At 42.1% G+C, this 18,255-nt stretch overlaps 1 protein-coding gene across 2 annotated transcripts in view; it reads left to right on the forward strand.

Annotated features, from left to right (window-relative positions):
- The first annotated feature begins 408 nt into the window (after positions 1 to 408).
- ALDH18A1 (aldehyde dehydrogenase 18 family member A1) overlaps positions 409 to 18,255 on the forward strand; it is a 284,510-nt gene continuing 266,663 nt past the window's right edge. For both annotated transcript variants that reach the window (XM_069239691.1, XM_069239692.1), the window contains exon 1: positions 409 to 528. The gene's annotated coding sequence lies outside the window, so the exon portion shown is untranslated. The remainder of the gene's footprint in view (positions 529 to 18,255) is intronic.

Genomic DNA, 18,255 nt, shown 5'->3' on the forward strand with positions numbered 1-18,255 from the left:
GCCCTCTTTCCAAGGTCTAAAATGTTGGCATGTTTCCTATTACTAGGGGAAGAGGCACAGTAGTACTTGCACAGATTCATTAGTTCTTGCTACGCCTCAGTCTTCGCATCGTGGCCCTTCCGATCGATACAACTATTCCAATTTTTCCAAAAGACAGCACACTTTGTTAAGACTTGTAGCCATTAACCCGCTTGCACCCCCTCTCTCCTCCATCTGCGTGGACCACACAATTCACACGTAATCCACACCCCGGCCCTTGGGCGACTACAACTTGATTTCCGGAGCATCCTGACGGTTACTTCCGGTGCAGATGCCGAAGCGGTTTCTTAGGTGATTGGCGGTTCGTGTTTTCGGGGCGGGTCTATCTCTTCAACCAATCACTGGGAGGTTCAATCTCACAGCTCCTCCCACGACCGGCCTTTGACTGTCAATCCGCGTTAAACCAGCTTTCTGAGCATACCACTTCACCATTTGAGTTGGTTTGGTTAGAGTGAAGAGGGAGGAGGAAGGTCTGTCTGGAGAAGGGAGGTAAGACCGGATAGCTGACATGTAGATGAAAGGGTAATATTATTATCAGAGAGAGGTTTTGGTTAAACATAGTGGTGGAGTTTAAAGTGGTTCTGTGCGGAAAAGGGAAGAATATACTGACGTTTTGTGCAACCGCATGCAAGGGAACCTTAGGCATGTCGTTAGCTGTGGGACGTGGCAGGTTGCGACTCCCCGTTCATTTATGCATTAAAGTGAAGGTTGTGTAACATTTAGGTCTACGCTCTTTTAGAATGTGCAAGCGAATTTCTACTACTCATAAAATATTTAAAACATCTTATTTTGAAGGGTTCCCGTCCATGCAATCACCCACCCAGTAAACGCTAACTTGCTTGCTGGGGAGTGCTTTCTACTGGCTCGGCTCAGCTTCACACGTTTGTACTGTGTAGTTTCTCATCCTCCACGTGAGCACACATGTTAACATTTAAGAAAAACAGCTTGATATTTAAGTAATTAAATCATGGTAAATTAATATTCCCACTAATTTCCATGGAATAGAGAAAGTTCTAAGCGGGAGAAAGTTAAAATAACAGATTTTTTTATTTGCTTTTGAGACTGTCGGTTTTAAACTAAATCTAGGCTGTTGCTAAGTATGCATTATTAAATCGGATTGTAAAGAGTGAAGTGAGGAAGGGTGGCGATAAAAAGAGTAACGCTGTATATTTTATAACAGGTGTATTTTCTGTAACGAATACTTACTTGACTGATATTGTATGGAATACAATATTATGTTGCATTTTTTTTTAGTGGATTTCTTTTTAATTGGGAAGTAATACCCGACCTGTGGTGCTGCGCCAGAATAGCATCGTAGTTCTAGATCTAAAATCGGGGCCTCAGCCTCTAAGCGTTCTGTAAATTGCTTTATCGTTTGACCTCACACTTTAGAAAAATGCAGTTACTCAGTACAGTCCTTCAATCTGCACATGCTTCACAAATACCAACTGCTGTCTTGGGAACTAAGTAACTTCTTATCTCTCTTGTACCTCGAATCAGAGTAGGCATAACAAATACTTGTTTAGAACGAGTGGTTCCCCTCATGAGGTTAGAATGAGTAATTTAATACTTGAGGTTTGTTAGTGCTCACAATAATGGGACAGCAATGCTAAAACCTTATCTAATTTGCCTTCTAATTCATGTGAAAGGGCTAGCAAACTCCTACTAGGTATGTTATTTTTACAAAATGGTTGTTATGTGAACTATGTTGTTAAAGCTTTCGGTGTTTGCACAGACTACATTATTTCCGCAGGCCAGCCTAAGAGAACACTTCACATACATCCATTACAGCTCTGATAAGCCATATTGTCAGAGATCACCAGGCACTCCACCACATACACAACCTAACAATACCACACAATGATCGAATAGAGCTATTCAAACAGATAATTTTACTTTCATCCAACAGTCAAGATAATCCACCCAGTCAGCTTTCATGTGAATCTTGACATCACTCAGCTAACAATGCAACACATTCCAGATATATTTGTAAGTCAGTTTCACTAAACTGAACACATTAAAAAGATTTCCTTGGCATCTCAAGCACACACAAATTACCAAAGCACAGTTTGCCACATCAAGCACAGATTCCCATCCTCACACCATCATACAACTCAGAACCACTTATAGCACACTAACCAGGCCTTGAAAATCATAAAATGTTACTAGACCTGCAGGTCGAGTAACTTGAATAATCTACTTGACCTAACTGTAATGTAGTTGACCCATAAACGAGTCTCAAATTGTGTGATCATAGGCAAATATTTTATTTTACAGAGTCACTTTTTTCTTCATTCTCACGTGAGTACGTACACCTTCACATAGTGAGTTCTACATTTCTGCTGTACAAAAAAAAACTATTTTGTTTGATTAAATAGACTAACTGTTTGCTCCATGTATAATAAGAATCTAGCACATATATAGGGTACAGATGATCCTTTACTTGTCTCTTAGTTTATTATTAAAATTGCCATTAGGGCTGTAGTGTTTCTCAGTTTATGTTTAAACACTCACTTTTAATAAATATATTACTAAAGGATGACGTGGTACTGTCAGGGAGCTGATGCCTCAACAGGGAGTCTGGAAGGATGAGTGACGGATGAAGAGGCAATGAATGTGTCAGTCAGCGATAGGCTTTCCTTTTAAGGGCTTGTAATACATCACATTGTATGTGTGTATGTTGTAAAATTAGGCCCATATTTGGGAGGTTTTTTCCAGGAGTCTTTGAACCAAATATACATGGGGAAAATAAGAGTATTGTGATTGTCTTCAAAGAGTAGCAGGGACAGAGCAATAACTTAACAGGATTTCATAATCTGCTATAGCAGAGTAGTTTGCTGTGAGGAACACTATAGGAAAAACCTGAGGAGTAAGGACTTAGTATTCAAACAATGCAAGTGGAAAGCATATTGATGCAACATCCTTCACTTGCACGTTTTTTTAATATGTATGATAAATTTTCTTGCTGAGGTCTTGAACAGCTCTGCAGTGCTTGGACAGGAGCACATACCTCACACACTTAGCCTCCTTTTGCTTAACGGTGTCTTGGCTACAACATTGCCAACTCACTCCTTCAGTCAAGGCATAACATTAAAATTCAAAAGTGAGTTAACCTATACCTTTTTAATGTGCTTGCAGTGAACTGAGAAGAAAGAGCTTTCCACATTCACAAAGCCCTTTAACACTCAGCTCCTTTGTCAGAATGGTCAACCTGTTAAATGTAGTGTCCTGCTATAGTGTTATCGTAGTTTTTTCCTAAGTGATATTTGCTTTAAAGAGTAGAAGTGAACATTTTCAATTCGAATTCCATCCCCATATCCATGAAGTATATTTGTATTACTAGTCCATTGGTCGTGGCCATTTTTGTTTTAAACACAAGAGCTTCTGAGGTCCGATCCACAATGTCTCATTGAATATCCCTGTGCACAACTTGAGGAATATGGAAAGGAATGCATTAAGGACGGTACTTGTTATCAAGCAAATCACCCCTTCTTGTTTTTGATGTATTAAATGTAAATGTCATACACTGTTTGATTTGTCTCCTTAGGTACAAGATCTAGTGCTACAGGGGAGACAAAGTTAATTGCTTATGTTTTGTTTTATGGATTTGCAGAACCACCATTTTTTTCTTATTTGTTGGATCTACAGTCATTGTGCAAGTAAATACTTTCTTCTTGTATTTAGATGGGATGGGCAATACTCCCTCTCATCACTTGTGTGTCTCACCTGCCATGTCAGAAGAGGGATCACGCTTTGATAACATAGCTAAATCGGATATTTGATTCCTGGATACAACGTTTCCCCATGTCTTTAGTACAAAAATAAAAGTCTGGCATATTAGGTAGATTAGTGCATATTTACATCAGACAGGATTGGGTTGATGGCGGCACGTTTTATTTTGGCTGGTTAAATTCAGCATTCTTCATTTGGATATACATTGAATGTTTAGATATTCCTGCTTAGTGTGCAGAGCTTTTGGTGTCATAAAGAGTTAAGAACATCATATATCATCCAAGACCTTGGGAATAGAGGTATGAAGAAGGCTGCAGTTTGTACCACCAGCTCTGAATTATTACCAAAGTTTGCTTGTTCCACTGCCATCATTTATCACTGACTCTCTTACGTACTGACATATGTCACCATGCGAAAGTGTAGCCTATATTACTTTTTTACAGAAAATCCATTCACACTTCGTAAATTTGTTTTCGACTACTGACTAAATATATCAATCTAAAGATTTATATCAAGATGCAGCAGAGTCTTGTAGTATTATGTACCTTCTACCCTTGCTGAGCTGTGTGCAGAGAAGGGCCTTCTGTAGACAGATAGAAAAAATCTAGCAGTATGTACACAGTTGTTATGGAGGGACTTTAAAGTGGCCTTTGCCCTCCATAAAATGTTCGCTTGCCAAGGCCCTTGCAGTAACGTATCTCTGCGCTACGCGTTTTCTGTGATACTTAACTAATTGTGTGATATCTTGTCTGTTAAGTTAATTTTCGAAGATCTGCAAATATTTCTGCTGTATTTGTTTCTAAACTTGTTTTTTTATTGATAGGAATCGGTTTGCTGTTCTCTTGGTGCTGAAATATTTTTTATTTTGTGTGAAGTATTACCAGTACCTGCATTAGTAAGCTTCATGAGTAAGCAAAAAGTACTGTAATAAAAGCTATGCGTAAAAGAAAAGGTTGATAGGCAACATAAGGTTTTAAACTTATGGAAACAAAGTATATAAGTAGAGGTAATAGTTTATACTAACGGTTCTTAGTGTGTCCTCTTACTGTCATAGCCTGTGCTGGCTCATTCAGAGATGATGATTAATTTTGTATTACTCTTGATAAATATCCGTTGAATAAAATAAATTAAATGCAACTAAGTAACTGCAAGTAAAAGACCATTACCACCATCGCCTTTGCTGCTACTACCACCAGAACATTTGTTCATGCCGCTGTTCGCATGTTTTAGTGTATGCAAGCAGACCTAATAACTTTGCCGATGCTTGTTTCTGTAGCAAGGTTAAAACGTTGTCACATCAGCGTATTTGCCACGGGTACTGCTCTGACGTTCACTTTGGTTTTACCACTGTATGGATTTATGAAGTTATGGATTGTGTTTGAGTCAGACTCGGGACTGCTCCTCGCCGTAGAGCCCATCCATGCTGCAGGTGACGTGAGCAGAGTTCTGTAACTCGAGGTAGAGGTTGCATCATCTTATGAGAGATGCTGTCCATGTGCAGTTTCGCGGCTCGGGCTGTCTGTCTGCCTGCAGCTTATTGGCTGAAGCTGTTAGTTGCCAGGTTGCTTTTATAAAAGGCTGCAGCTGAATTTGCAGCGAAAACATTCTTTTGCTGACTCGCTTCACTTTTGTCAAAGGCGATTAAGCTGCTGGAAGAGACTTTAGTTCAAATTTAAATAATGCACCTATGAACTGTTTGATTAGATAAAGTAGGTCATAAAGTGCAATTTTTCTTGGTACCCGGGGCGCAGTGCGCGTATAAAAACAAAAGCAGATTGATTAGCATATTTTTACTAACTTATAGTCTTGGTGCTAAGAGGAGAGAAGCCCGGCGCACTGCTAGTGTTGATTTTGACAGGGCTGATGGCACAGCAGAATGGATGTATTTAGGCATGTGTTTATTTTTACATATAAACCCTGTATTCTGTATTGCCTTTTCTTGGTAAGACGATTTCTTGAAAGCCCATTTATTTTTTTCCTCTGAGTCATGCTCTGGGTATTGGCAATTTAACATAGGTAGTCAACTCTTTTCCACAGCCTCAGCAGTATAGAACATGAAATGTTGTCGTTTCTTTTGAAATTCTGTATAGTATAGGGGATTTTCTGAGTTACTTGCTCTTCATTAGATAATGTTGAAGCTGACCGGCTTTTTATGTATTTATTTGAGGCCTAATTAGGCTTTTGACAGATTTGTCTAGGTGCCTGTATTCATTATGCCACACGAAGCACGATGTGTGGTACAGGATGGCGATGTTAAGTCTTTGCCCAACCAAATCAGTGTTTTTTTTTGTTTGTTTTTTTCTGTTTTTTTTTTTGGTTGGGAAAATTTGCTGGCGAACAGATTGCCAACCAATTTGAAAGCTAGGCGAGCAGGAAAGGTAATGGGCCTTTGGTCTCTTAAGGGTGTAGTATAAAATCTGCAAAAACGTAGTTCAAAATGATCACAAAGCACTTGAAACCAAAAACAATCATACAGTGACATAGACTACTGTGGGAACAGCAAGGTTTTAGGTTTTTCATGAAATGCATGGCATTTTCAATTTTCTTTGGCTCAATGTGAGGGTGTATACGAAAAAGCTCTATAGTCCTCACAAGATTTCTCTAAAAGCATTGTTAGATTTCGATCAGAGGTCTTCTGAGAATGGGATGGCGAATACTGCTTGCACATTAAAATCAGAATTTAAGGTCTTGCAAGCCTAAAGCTTTAAACAAGGTTGCAGGCCTTAAAACTAACTGTGCTATTATAGACTAGTATATCTAACTCTAGCTAGGCAAACTGCTAATTGTTTGAAAAACACAGCATTTGGTAGCCTCAGCAAATCCCCCATTAAGCTATTATCTTAGTCCAAGATGATCTCACAGATGAACTTATATTGGGTCCGTCAAAAAGTCGCTTCTGATATAAAGGAGCTTGCATTATCCAGACCTATCATTAACCTTTCCCTTCTAAACAAAGTCTTTGGAAATTACGTAGCTATCACAAAAAACTTGCAAGGCAAAAACCTGCTTGGACAGATTTGCAAGTAGATGACTACTCTTTTTGCATGATTCATTCTGTTCAGTCTCCTCTGCATTCCTGACTCCTATTTTACTCCATCCACAAGGGACGCACTGGTAAAATAACTTTGTATCTTTCACGTTACCATTGAGATTGCGGACAATGGCCATCAGCACCAAAATCCCCTCTGTGCTTCACATCCAGCATTTCAACTCATGTCTAACCACAATCTAGTGGTCTGTGACCTCAGACTCTGAATTCCCACCCACCACTCTTTAAAAACGTCAACTTGTTGTGCAGATGAAATACCAAGTATTCTTATTCTAGCTACCTTTGGTGCCTTTTCAATTTGTCCACATCCATTTCAAGGTGGGCTGTCGGCAGAAGAGACTACTCCTTAATTGTTCCATGCCTTTGAAATTCTTTGTCTTTCTTCTATAGGTTCCCAATTATCCACCTACTGATCAAGTACTTAAACCTCTGTTTGCTCAACTTCAGAAGGCATGGCGTAGGTGTTCCTCCATTGATGTAAGATGACACTTCCTGAAGAGACCTCTCTCTCAGTGTACCAGAGAGCTTTGAGGCTACAACCCCTGAAATCTGGCATGTGGGCAGGTGATCCTGTGATCCAGTTGTAGTTCATAAAGTCTGCACACACCTGATTGGAGCAACTGGGTTGGAATCCTAATGTGTTGGCACTATACTTGTCGATCTGAGGGACTCTTGCTTTTAGAGGCTTTAGTTCGCACAGCAGTCAAAAGTTGAAACTAGCCATTCCAGTACTCTTGGATCCTGATAGATATATATATATATATTTTTTGCCCTGGGCTATGTCAAATGTAACAGGAGAAAGGAACTCCTGGTAAATAAATGGAGCTACTCACCACGAAGATAGATTGGTTTAGTTTCCACTAAATTTTAGTTAGATGTGACTGTAGAACCATTGTCTTTGCACAGTTGCAAAAAGCCCATAACTTCTGAATTCCAAACAAAAGAGGTAGGGCGAACCGTGTACTGAAACCTTTCTTGTTGGTGACCTTTGTCTAATTTGATCTTGAAACCAGGTATAACAGAGAAAGACAGATTAATTTTTTAATTTATACACTATCCTGTTTGGTTTTACCTGCTCATCCATTGCTATATTTCCTTGTTTTATTTCCTATGTTACCACTTAAGGCTGTGGAGTTATAGTATATTATTCACAGTGTGTGCTTGTTCTGTAGGAAAAGAGTATCGTAAAAGAGGAGCCTGTGCTTCTTTTCTTTAACTATTGGTTTATATACCTTGGTGTAATATTGCTCAATAATAGAAAAACAAAAACTGCAATCTGACCATCCTGTCGTCCCTTTTTGACATCTCCATATCATGCCTGACCCCTTCCATGCAAGCCTCTCAAGCAAAATCAATCTTACACCATTATTTCACACATTTTATAATCCATATCAAAAGGTTTGCAAAGTGCCCTTATTATAAACGCAGAACAATTGTTATTCATTTCAACTTCAGTGTTTGAAAACCTTGTTAAGTCCTCTGTGCTGTCGAGTCAGCATACAAAAAATACCCTAATACCCAATCTAGAGAGAGCTGCAACACTCCTGTTCAAAGAGTTATGCATATTTAGCATGGTCATGATGGTTAAAAAATCTTACTCTTATTGTAGCCATAGCAGAATTGATGTCCCTTGATGTCTCCGTTCTCTACATAAGGATCCTCCTGCTCTACTGTATGTTACCCTAGTAAGCCAGACACTAGGCAGGTGATTCTTAACAGAGCACAGTCCCCAAACTAAGATTTTGGCACAGTTGTTCTTTGGGAATGCCATGTGATGCACTGCCGAAGAGAACTTATGGGCCTCATTACGAGTATGGTGTTCATAAGACCGCCATACTCGTGCGGCAGTCCGAGCGCCACAATCTTGGCGGTCCGACTGCCAGAATAAAATCCTTGCGGTCAGACCGCCAGGAGGCCACTGTCTCCTCCAGTATCATGGATCCTGACTGGTTGGTGGCAGTGCAAGTCACGGTCCAGCATGGCGATGCTGATGTCTACACCACTGGGCTGATCACAACTTGACTTTCTGCCAGCCTTTTCATGGCAGGCTCACCACCATGGAAAGGCAGGAACAGGGCCATAGAGGAGCCCCTGCACTGCCCATGACCATGTTGAATGGCAAGTGAAGCACACCACCCTGGACTCCCACAGATGTTTAGTTTTCAGAAGTGTCTCTGTCTGGTAGGTTTTTCCAGGTGACAGCGCACCCGCTCACCATTGCAAGTGGGATGATATTGGGAGTTAGCCAAGCTCTTTTAGCCTATATATAAAATCGGGAAGGGAGAGAGATTCAGAAAGACTGTTGTTTTTGGAGTGGGGGCATAACCATGCCTATAGTGGTGGGTAATTATCGTATCTGCCCCCCGGTGGGAGCAGAAAGACTTTGTCCCCATTTATTTGGGATGGGGCCTTGACCCCACTTTTGTGATGTGTTGATCCTTTCTGTAATGCTCAATCCTATTATTATTATTATTATTATTATTATTATGTATTTATTTTGTCTTTTTCTTTTTCTTCTTCTTCTTCTTCTGTTTTTTTTTCTCCTGGCTTTCAGAATACTGATACCAATCCGGCTTAATGATTTTAACACAGTCCCTCAAATTATATCCACCCTTTCTGGACTCTCGCCATTTGTTGCAGTTTGCAGCTCTAGAACCTAAAGTATCACAGCCCACTGAGGTGTAAACTTATTAAATAATTTAAGAAACCTCCTATTTGTGATCTTCAATATGAACTTCGAATGTTACTCAGAACTATTGAGGAAATAGTTTCAAAATTACCTATTAGTCATTCCTAAATCACCGGAAGATCCAGGACATATACGAAGGATTCAAGAGCCAAATCCTGCCGCCCACCAGCACCACTACAGACCCCAACCCGCAGCTGACTCTGAACCCCTAACTCCACAGAAGAAACCCAGAACCTCATGAGCTCCATTGCCTCAAGGGCACACTGGGACCTGTGCCCACATCACATCTTTAACCAAGCCAGCACCACCATCGTCCTGAGCTATGCCGGACTATCAACCACTCAATGGAAACCATTGGAAGCACGCAGAGATCAACCCGCTCCTAAAGAAACTCTCCTCCGACCAAAAAGACATGAAGAACTACAGACCCATATCTCTGCTCCCCTTCCCTGCCAAGGTGATAGAAACGATTATCAACATGCAGCTTACAGAGTTCCTCAAGTCAAATAACATTCTAGACCCTTCCAAGCCTAGATTCAGGAGCAACCACACCACAGAAACAGCCCTCCTCGCAGCCATGGATGACGTTCACACCATACTAGACCAAGGAGACACAGCTGCCCTCATCCTCCTTGACCTCTCTGCCGCATTCAGCACAGTCTTCCACACCACCCTATGCACCAGACTCCATGACACCAGCATCTATGGCAAGGCCCTGGAATGGATCCGCTCCTTCCTCACCGGTAGAACCCAGAGAGTCAGACTCCCACTGTTCACCTCCGAACCCAAAGAAACCTGCTGTGGAGTACCACATGGCTCCTCTCTGAGCCCGACCCTTTTCAATATCTACATGACTCTGTGTGCCAGAATCGTCCGACAGCACAGACTCATCCTCTCCTATGCCTCCAACACTCAACTGATACTCTTCCTCACTGACGACCCATCAACAGCCAAGAGCAACTTCGACAACGGAAGGACAGGAGTCGTCGCCTGGATGAAAGCCAGCTGCCTCAAGCTCAACTCAGACTGCAGTCCTCGTGCGGGGGCTCCACCCCTCCACCTGGGATGACACCTGGTGGCCAGCAGCCTTAGGAGATGCCCGCCCACTGACCACGCATGCAACTTGGGCATCATCCTCAACTCCACACTATCCATGACCGCCAAGTCAACACCGTCTTGTCGTCATGCTTTCACACTCTCCGTGTCCTGCAGAAGATTTTCAAGTGGATCCCTCTCGAGACAAGGACGGTCACCCACGCACTTGTCAGCAGGAAATTGGACTACAGCAATGCCCTCTATGCCAGAATCACAAAGAAGTTGCAAGCAAGACTCCAGAGAATCCAGAATGCAGCAGCCAGACTCATCCTGGACATTCCCCGCCACATCTCCACCCCACCTTAGAGACCTGCAGTGGTTCCCTATAAACAAACGCATCACCTTCAAGCTACTGACACATCTACAAGGCACTGCACAACATTAGACCGGCCTATCTTAACCACCGCCTGGCATTCTACACCCCCGCAAGACAATTGCGATCCTCTCAACTCTCCCTCGCGCCCATCCCAAGAACTAGGAATAGCACAGCTGGAGACAGATCCTTCTCATACCTCGCAGCACAGACATGAAACATGCTTCCACTCCACCTCAGACAGGCCCCCTTGCTGAAGCAGTTCAGGAAGGACCTCCAAGACCTGGCTATTCAGCTGAGTAGCACACCCACTACAGTGCCTCGAGACCCCACGAATGATGAGCTACACATTACAAATACTTGAATGATTTATGTGTACCAGAATGAGACGGAGAACCATGTTGACTGCAACCTCCCAGAACGCACTGAGCATTAAATAAGTAAGATGCATATTGGGTAAGGATCAGTCCTGTGAGGAATACATACAAATAACTAGTGGGACCCAAACCCCCTTTTATCATGAATAGACACAGTCAATAATTCACATTAGGATTATATTTTTTGGAGTTGGGTAAAATCAAAAGCCTAGACTAGTGCACACAATAAGATACATACATACACACACACACACACACACACCAAACACACACAAAACAAGCACACACACACACACACACACAAAACAAGCACACACACAAAACAAGCGCACACACACACACACACACACAAAACAAGCACACAGAATAAGCAAGATAGTTGAAACAATATTTGTCAACCGGCAGAATGTTATGGTAATTTAGGATTTCTCTACTTGATGATCGCTGATCTCTTCCCTTGGGAAACTAAGATGAAAGCACCATAAGGGACCTACTGTGAGATTTTGAATGCCCAGGTTCACCCCTGCATACCTCCTTGTTAAAACCGGAAGCAGTATACAGTAAGTAAGATGTTGTTTCTTGCTGTGCAGTTCTAATCTAATCTATCTGTGCCACAACAGTTGTATAGTCCTCACTCTCGGGCAAGCAGAAACCAGTCGGAAAACTTGCCTTCTCTGTAACCTTCAGCAAGGAAAGGTGTTAAGCTCTCGTCTGTGTGCGGCCCTCTGCCTATTATGCTTAGATTGAAGTTCCATCTCTCTGATAATGCTTATACTATGAACACTTTTTAAAATAAACAGTCAATATAGAAGCCCCTCTAGCTTTACACCTACCGATATTCTGTGAAACATTTATTACTTAGAAACAATAACTGAGATATGAAGCTATCCAATTCTATGAAACCTTGTTGGCTACGTAGAAACAATAACTAGAAAATCAAAATATAAGTCTGTGCTTAAACAAGCATTTAGACAATATATTCAGATAAGCTGAACTATCACATTGCACCAAATCAAATATTATAACAAGATTGGCCCTTTTATTTAAAATGTGCACCTAAATAAATTAACATGTATATTATTAAACGGGGGTAAATAAATAGAAAATAATTTATTATTAAACCACATTGTTGTCTGTAAAACTTGATTAAATTTTAAGTGGAAGGTCACGTCACTATGCCAGTGTTCTCAGCGACTGACATGAAGATCCACCCTGCAGGTGGGTGGGAATTACTTCAGTGTTGGAGCCAGGATCTCTGATTGGTGGCTTCTTTACTAAGGGGGACAACCTTGGCAAGATTCTTGCAAGGAGATTTGTGTTCTCCCAGGAGAAGGAGCCTCCTGCTTGAAAAGGATATTGCTGTAATGCAACCACAGAGACGAGGCTTGCCCTGTTAAGACATCAGCCCAGGTGCCTGGTAGCTTAGGGAATTGTGCAAAGGACTCTGGTCTTAACTGTGCTGCAGAAGCGGCATCAGACCTGAGGGAAGAGTCTAAACTTGCTGTAGAAAAGGGTGCAGAAAATGGGCTTTGCAAATGGATGCTGTTTAGGAAATGGAAGCACAGCTGTGCAGACAGGACGGAGACATGAGAGCAACTGAGTCCAGTGGGTCAGGAGGCACATGAAAGTTTGCTCTTGTGGCTAGAACCCACCACCAAGAGTAAAATCTCACATGCCTTGTCAAAATAGTAACAATTGGCAGGATATTTGTTTCATGCAGAGGCTGTGCGCTCCACCCCCCACCTGTCCCAAAGGCCTATGGAGCACTGCAGTTGCCAATAAATTGTGACTGAGAACATCTGTTTTTCTTTAAAGTTCCTCTAAAGTTGTTGGTGCTAAAATGGCTGAATCGTGACGGATGGTTCACTTAACTGTATGGGGCTTGACTGAGTAACCCGTGCCATTGGTTTCCCAGTGGCACAAGTATGCTGATAGCATCCAATGTGCTGTTGTCTCTGCTTCCTGCACCCCTGAAACATCACACTAGTCGGACAGGAAGAATAGGAGTGACAGTCTCTGCCACCAATCACCATTTGTTATAGTGTTGGGTGGCGGGAGAGTCAGGCTGACAGCATACATGTACTCTTCTTTGACAGTTGGGGCAGCAACGTGACCTGCAGCGTGTTTTAGATGCACTTGCTGGAAGAAATATATTTTTTGAAAGAGTGGGTCAGCCCAGCAAATAGTTTAAATACTTTAGAGCATGTTGCGACTTCTTGAAAGAGACCATATTCAAGGGAATAGTGCATATTACTTTTGGCTTGTTTGTTGCATGCTTCATGAATTCTGGTTTGAGAACTTATAGGTGATTGTACAATACACTCGGGAATTAGAGCACATCTCTGTCTGTCTCTCCCTTGGATCAGCCAGTCATGGTTGTTGTAATGTTGCAGCCAGACTAGTTTTACTTGGGCTATAGCTAATAATGTCTGAATTCACTGTCCTATACGTTTTTTGGTTATTATGGCCAGTAAGAATACTTGAATGTGCTAGACTACTTCTTATCAGGGTTCTTTTCGTGGCCTTTGTAGACATGGTGGAGCAATCGGTGGAGTAATGATCCTGTTGGCGTGGTGAGGATTTAGTCTGAGGTGTGAGACTAAAAGTGTTAGATTGCATCAGAGCAGCTGAGATCGGTTGAATGCAGCTGAGCACGATGTGTTGTGTGTGTTGAGAGGGCTAAGCAGTCGTTTCTGCTTCTGCTCCCTGCCATTTGTTTTTTGCCACCCGCTTTAACGCTACTACTTGGACCGATGGCTGGAGCATTCGCGTTCTTGCCAGACTGGCTGTACTGTTCCAGCTTTTGTTCATCAACTGAAGCCCTCCTAGGCTGTGGTGGTGAAGACCACTCTTCAATAGAAAGAAGAGAGAAGGTGAGGCGATAGTTCTGCATTGTGTGAACCTCCCCGTTAGAATGGAGCCCTGCCAGGGAGGTGAGCGTGTGGGCAGCAGAGGTAGCTGAGCTAGAGCTCGGTGCTGTTTGTGGCCCTGCACCTCCTAGTTATCGCCTCATCTTTTTCCCTGCATGGAAATTCACAGAGACTTACAATAGTAAGCAACCTTGCAGCAGTATTGCGATTTTCGCTCTGCTGGGAAAAGCAAAGGAAACTCTAAGGGGAGCTGCCCACATGTGGAATTGTGAAAGCACAATAAAGGATCACTGAACTTCTGGGCTGGGTTGTCTCCTTTCCTTTTACTTGACACCCCTCTGAGCCCCCGAGCCTTGTTGTTCTGGCCAGTGTGTGCTACTGCAGCCATTGCTCCTGCTCCCAAGCCTCAAAGCCCCTGAGCTTTGCTGATTTGGCTGATTCATGGCCCCACTGCAGGGGAGGTGAGTGGGTGGCAAATTTGAAGTCTGTGCCTGAGCGTGAAGTTCAGGTTTAGGTCCTGGTCGGGCCACTGCTTGCTGCTCAGAGAGCCCCTTGTGGAGGCTAAATTTAGCGGAGTGCACTAACTGCACTGAACAGTTCTCCAGTGGGATGAGCTTGTGGCTGCGGAAGCCGCTGCGCTAGATTTCGATGTGGTTTACGGCCCTCCTACTCCCTCCTCCAGTTGCCTCCCCCCTCCTCAGAAGTTTTGGTCAATCTTAAAACTACTGATTAATAAGCTGCCGGGCAAGATTACTACAGCTATCTCCCTCTCATCCTTTAGGAGTCTTCTCAAATAATTGGGCTAAGCTTGTAGTATGCATAATTTTCTACTCTAAATTTGTTGTGAACATGGTACTACAAAACAGCGAATGCCTCCAGCATAGAGGTATTGACGTGTTTCCCGCTTATGAGGAAGTTAACTGTGAAGTTATTGGGTCTGATTTATTGTATAATCATGATGGGGATGGGCAGTTACTTTCTCCTAAGGAGGGATCCGTGGTGGATCCGAGAGGGTTGTAAGCCCATAAAGGATTTTATGCGAGACGTGACCTATGGGAATTCCATTAATGCTCACGCTTATTGTGTAAATTATGAAATTCAAAAATGGAACGGGTTGGCAAGGGCTTTAAATAGTGTTTGTGTACCACCTCATGCTATACAACGTTACAATCAGCAATTAATTAAAAGCGATCTCCTGGAATGTGACCGGAATAATGAAAAATAAAGAGAAGCTACACTTTTTGACGGCTCTAGATGCTGACATAACCTGCTTACAGGAGACCTGTTCTAGTGAGCTCCAGTGTGACAATATTTTTTTTCTATAGATTGTAAAGCTGCTCCGTCTAGGAAAGGCTGTGCAAAAGGAGGGTTAGCGATCGTTCTTACCTACAAAATTAATTTGATATATGTGAGCTTTAAGGACCCTTCCAACCTCATTTTTAGCTGTCACATTGCTCACCAATAGAGGGGGGAATGTTTCCGCCACTATTTTATTGATGAATGCTTATTACCCACCCAATGCTTCCTTCAACTTCCTTGTGTATAAGGTCTTTACCTTTTAATAAAAATGCTTTAGATAAGGAAAATGGCCTTTAATATAGTTTTGGTTGGAGTCTTAAAGTGCTAAATCTCCAACCATGTTCCGAGAGATAGAAAAAGAGGAAGCCTTGCTTATCCCCAACCCCCCATTCGTTCCAAATAAAACTAGAACCGATAAGAGAGGGAAGATCATCCTTGACCATCTGAGAAGTAATGATTGTTTAATAGCCAACAGGAGACTGGCTTATGACTCCCCTGTACAATATACCCATCAACCCCCGTTGAGTGAGGCTATTTTGGACTTATTATGGGTATACTTCTTTCGATCTGATGTAATTATAACTGATTCCATTCATAGGGATCATCAGCTGTTGGTCTTTACTGTAGAGGTGACTACAACCCCTGTCAGCTCATGGAAATTTGATGGGGCTATTCCAAAATGTAATAAAAATCGGGTAAACCCTAGTGGGACCTGAGAATTATAACTATTGTAAAGAATATGCTAGAAAAGTTGGTCTATGACCTAGATTCTTGGGAGGTCGGTGTTCTACACTTTTTCAATCATATTGAAAGAAGCTCTACCCGAAATCTGCCCAAAGCGCTCACTAAAGTCAGTTCCTCTCCCAGCTCTTAAATTGAATAAGGAAATAAATAGACCTGTTAGGAAGCAGTTTATTTTGTTCTGTAATGAGACATTTGTTTCTCTCTTCTGAATAGTAGGAGAAGCTGTATAAAGGCAGGCCTAAAAAAAGCTAGCGGTTGATTGTATTTGGGTGGGTGCCTCTAAGAACCACATGAGAAATGTTTAGGAAATAGTTGCAGAAGGTTGTGGGACAAGGGTTAGGTCCACTCCCCGCCCTAACTTGAGAAGACACTTGGAACAATTTCATCTCCGCATTATATCCGGCAGATGGTCAGTTAGAGAGGCCCCCTTCTCCAGAACCCTCACATCCACCTATAATTCACCTACTATAAAGGATATTAACTCTGCTGTTACAGGAATGTGATCCTCTGTGGCTATGTGTCCGGAAGAAGTACTAATCTCTGTAGTAAAACAGGAAGCTACCCTTTGGGCCACGATATTGTTCTCGAGTTTTACATTTTGCTATGTGAACAGGACCGTTTGAACTTCCTGGACTGGAAGCATTATCGCCCCACTCCCTTATTAAAAGTGGGACCGTAATACCCCTGTGAAGTATTGTCAGATTACCTTATTACAACTGGGTAAAGCTTTTGCCAAATGTTTGTTGGCACAGCTGAGCACCTAGGCAGAGGACAATAAAGTTATACCCCAGGAGCAGACAGGTTTTAGGGAAAACCACGGGAACCTAGATATTTAAGACAATTAGACAATGAGAAGTATGTAGTTGCTAGAGGTTGTCCTATAAAGGCCAGGTTTATAGACTTCTCTACGTCTTTTGCTGAAGTGGACTTTTCTGAGCTGTGGAAAGAGCTGTCGGTCCTTGGTTAGCCAGGATCCCTACTGCACTTAATTATTGTTTTCCACTTTTTGTAATGTGATCTGTATTTAACCACTGACTCCATTTTGTGCTTAGCTTAGCTTCAAATGGTGTCACATCGGTGGCACAGGTATTTTTCCACGCACAGCTTAACATATTTTTGCTTTTCTCACCAGGGAAAGGAACATAACATTGGGGATGCAACATTGATATGGGTGTACAAGGATGAGAACGTTCATAGCAGAGAAGCGTACGGCTGTGTCTTGGAAATACACCTTGGGATCTGGCCAATCCTTTGCGTGTGTTTTCAGGTCTGACCAAGTACAGCTATCACTTGAGTTTCACAACTTACTCGAAGGGAGGGAGGTTACTAGAACCTTCTTCTTAAGATTAAGTATATAAGGTGGGGAAACTTGGCGCTAAGGCAGAAGGAGCTAATTTCTTAAGGTGGACGCATGGCCTACAAAAAGCAGAGTCCCATTCAGGAAAGTTTCTCATGTCTCAGCTGTCCTGGGTTCATCAGCTTGATGTTGGCAAAGACAAGGATGATGTTGGGTTTGATCCCAATGGTGATGCATCTTTAATTCTTGATTATCTAGCTTTACTGTGTGCATGCATGCATGCATAAATAAATAAATATATTTTCACTGCATGCATATTCATTGTTGAGATTGCATTTTTTATGATTATTATTGAACTGCTCTGATTATTTCTGCATTTTTAGCCTTGTTTCCTCTTAGTTTAAAGCAAAGCAGAACATTCTTCCACATGGTTCAGGGTCCTGTTAGGGGGCGATCAAGGTCTCTCTAGGGTAATCCCAATGCAGAATGGTCTAAAACAAGGTTACCTCCTCGCCCAGCTTCTCTTTGCTTTCACAAAGTATGGGTTTACCACTGAGTATTGGTGGGCCGCTCTAAAAAAAAATTGGACGTGGTAAGGACTTTTTCTTTTTTGGGGACGATATTGTGCAGTAATTTGAGCGATAGTAATCCCATTTTAAATAACATATGTAAAGCTCAATCCTAGGCAAAAGGCCTGGGTGTATACTAAATGGCTACAGGTAGAAGACACTTCTCTCATCTTTTAGCTGTT

This window comes from Pleurodeles waltl, chromosome 6 (genome assembly GCF_031143425.1).
Source record: "Pleurodeles waltl isolate 20211129_DDA chromosome 6, aPleWal1.hap1.20221129, whole genome shotgun sequence".
NCBI lineage: Eukaryota > Metazoa > Chordata > Amphibia > Caudata > Salamandridae > Pleurodeles > Pleurodeles waltl.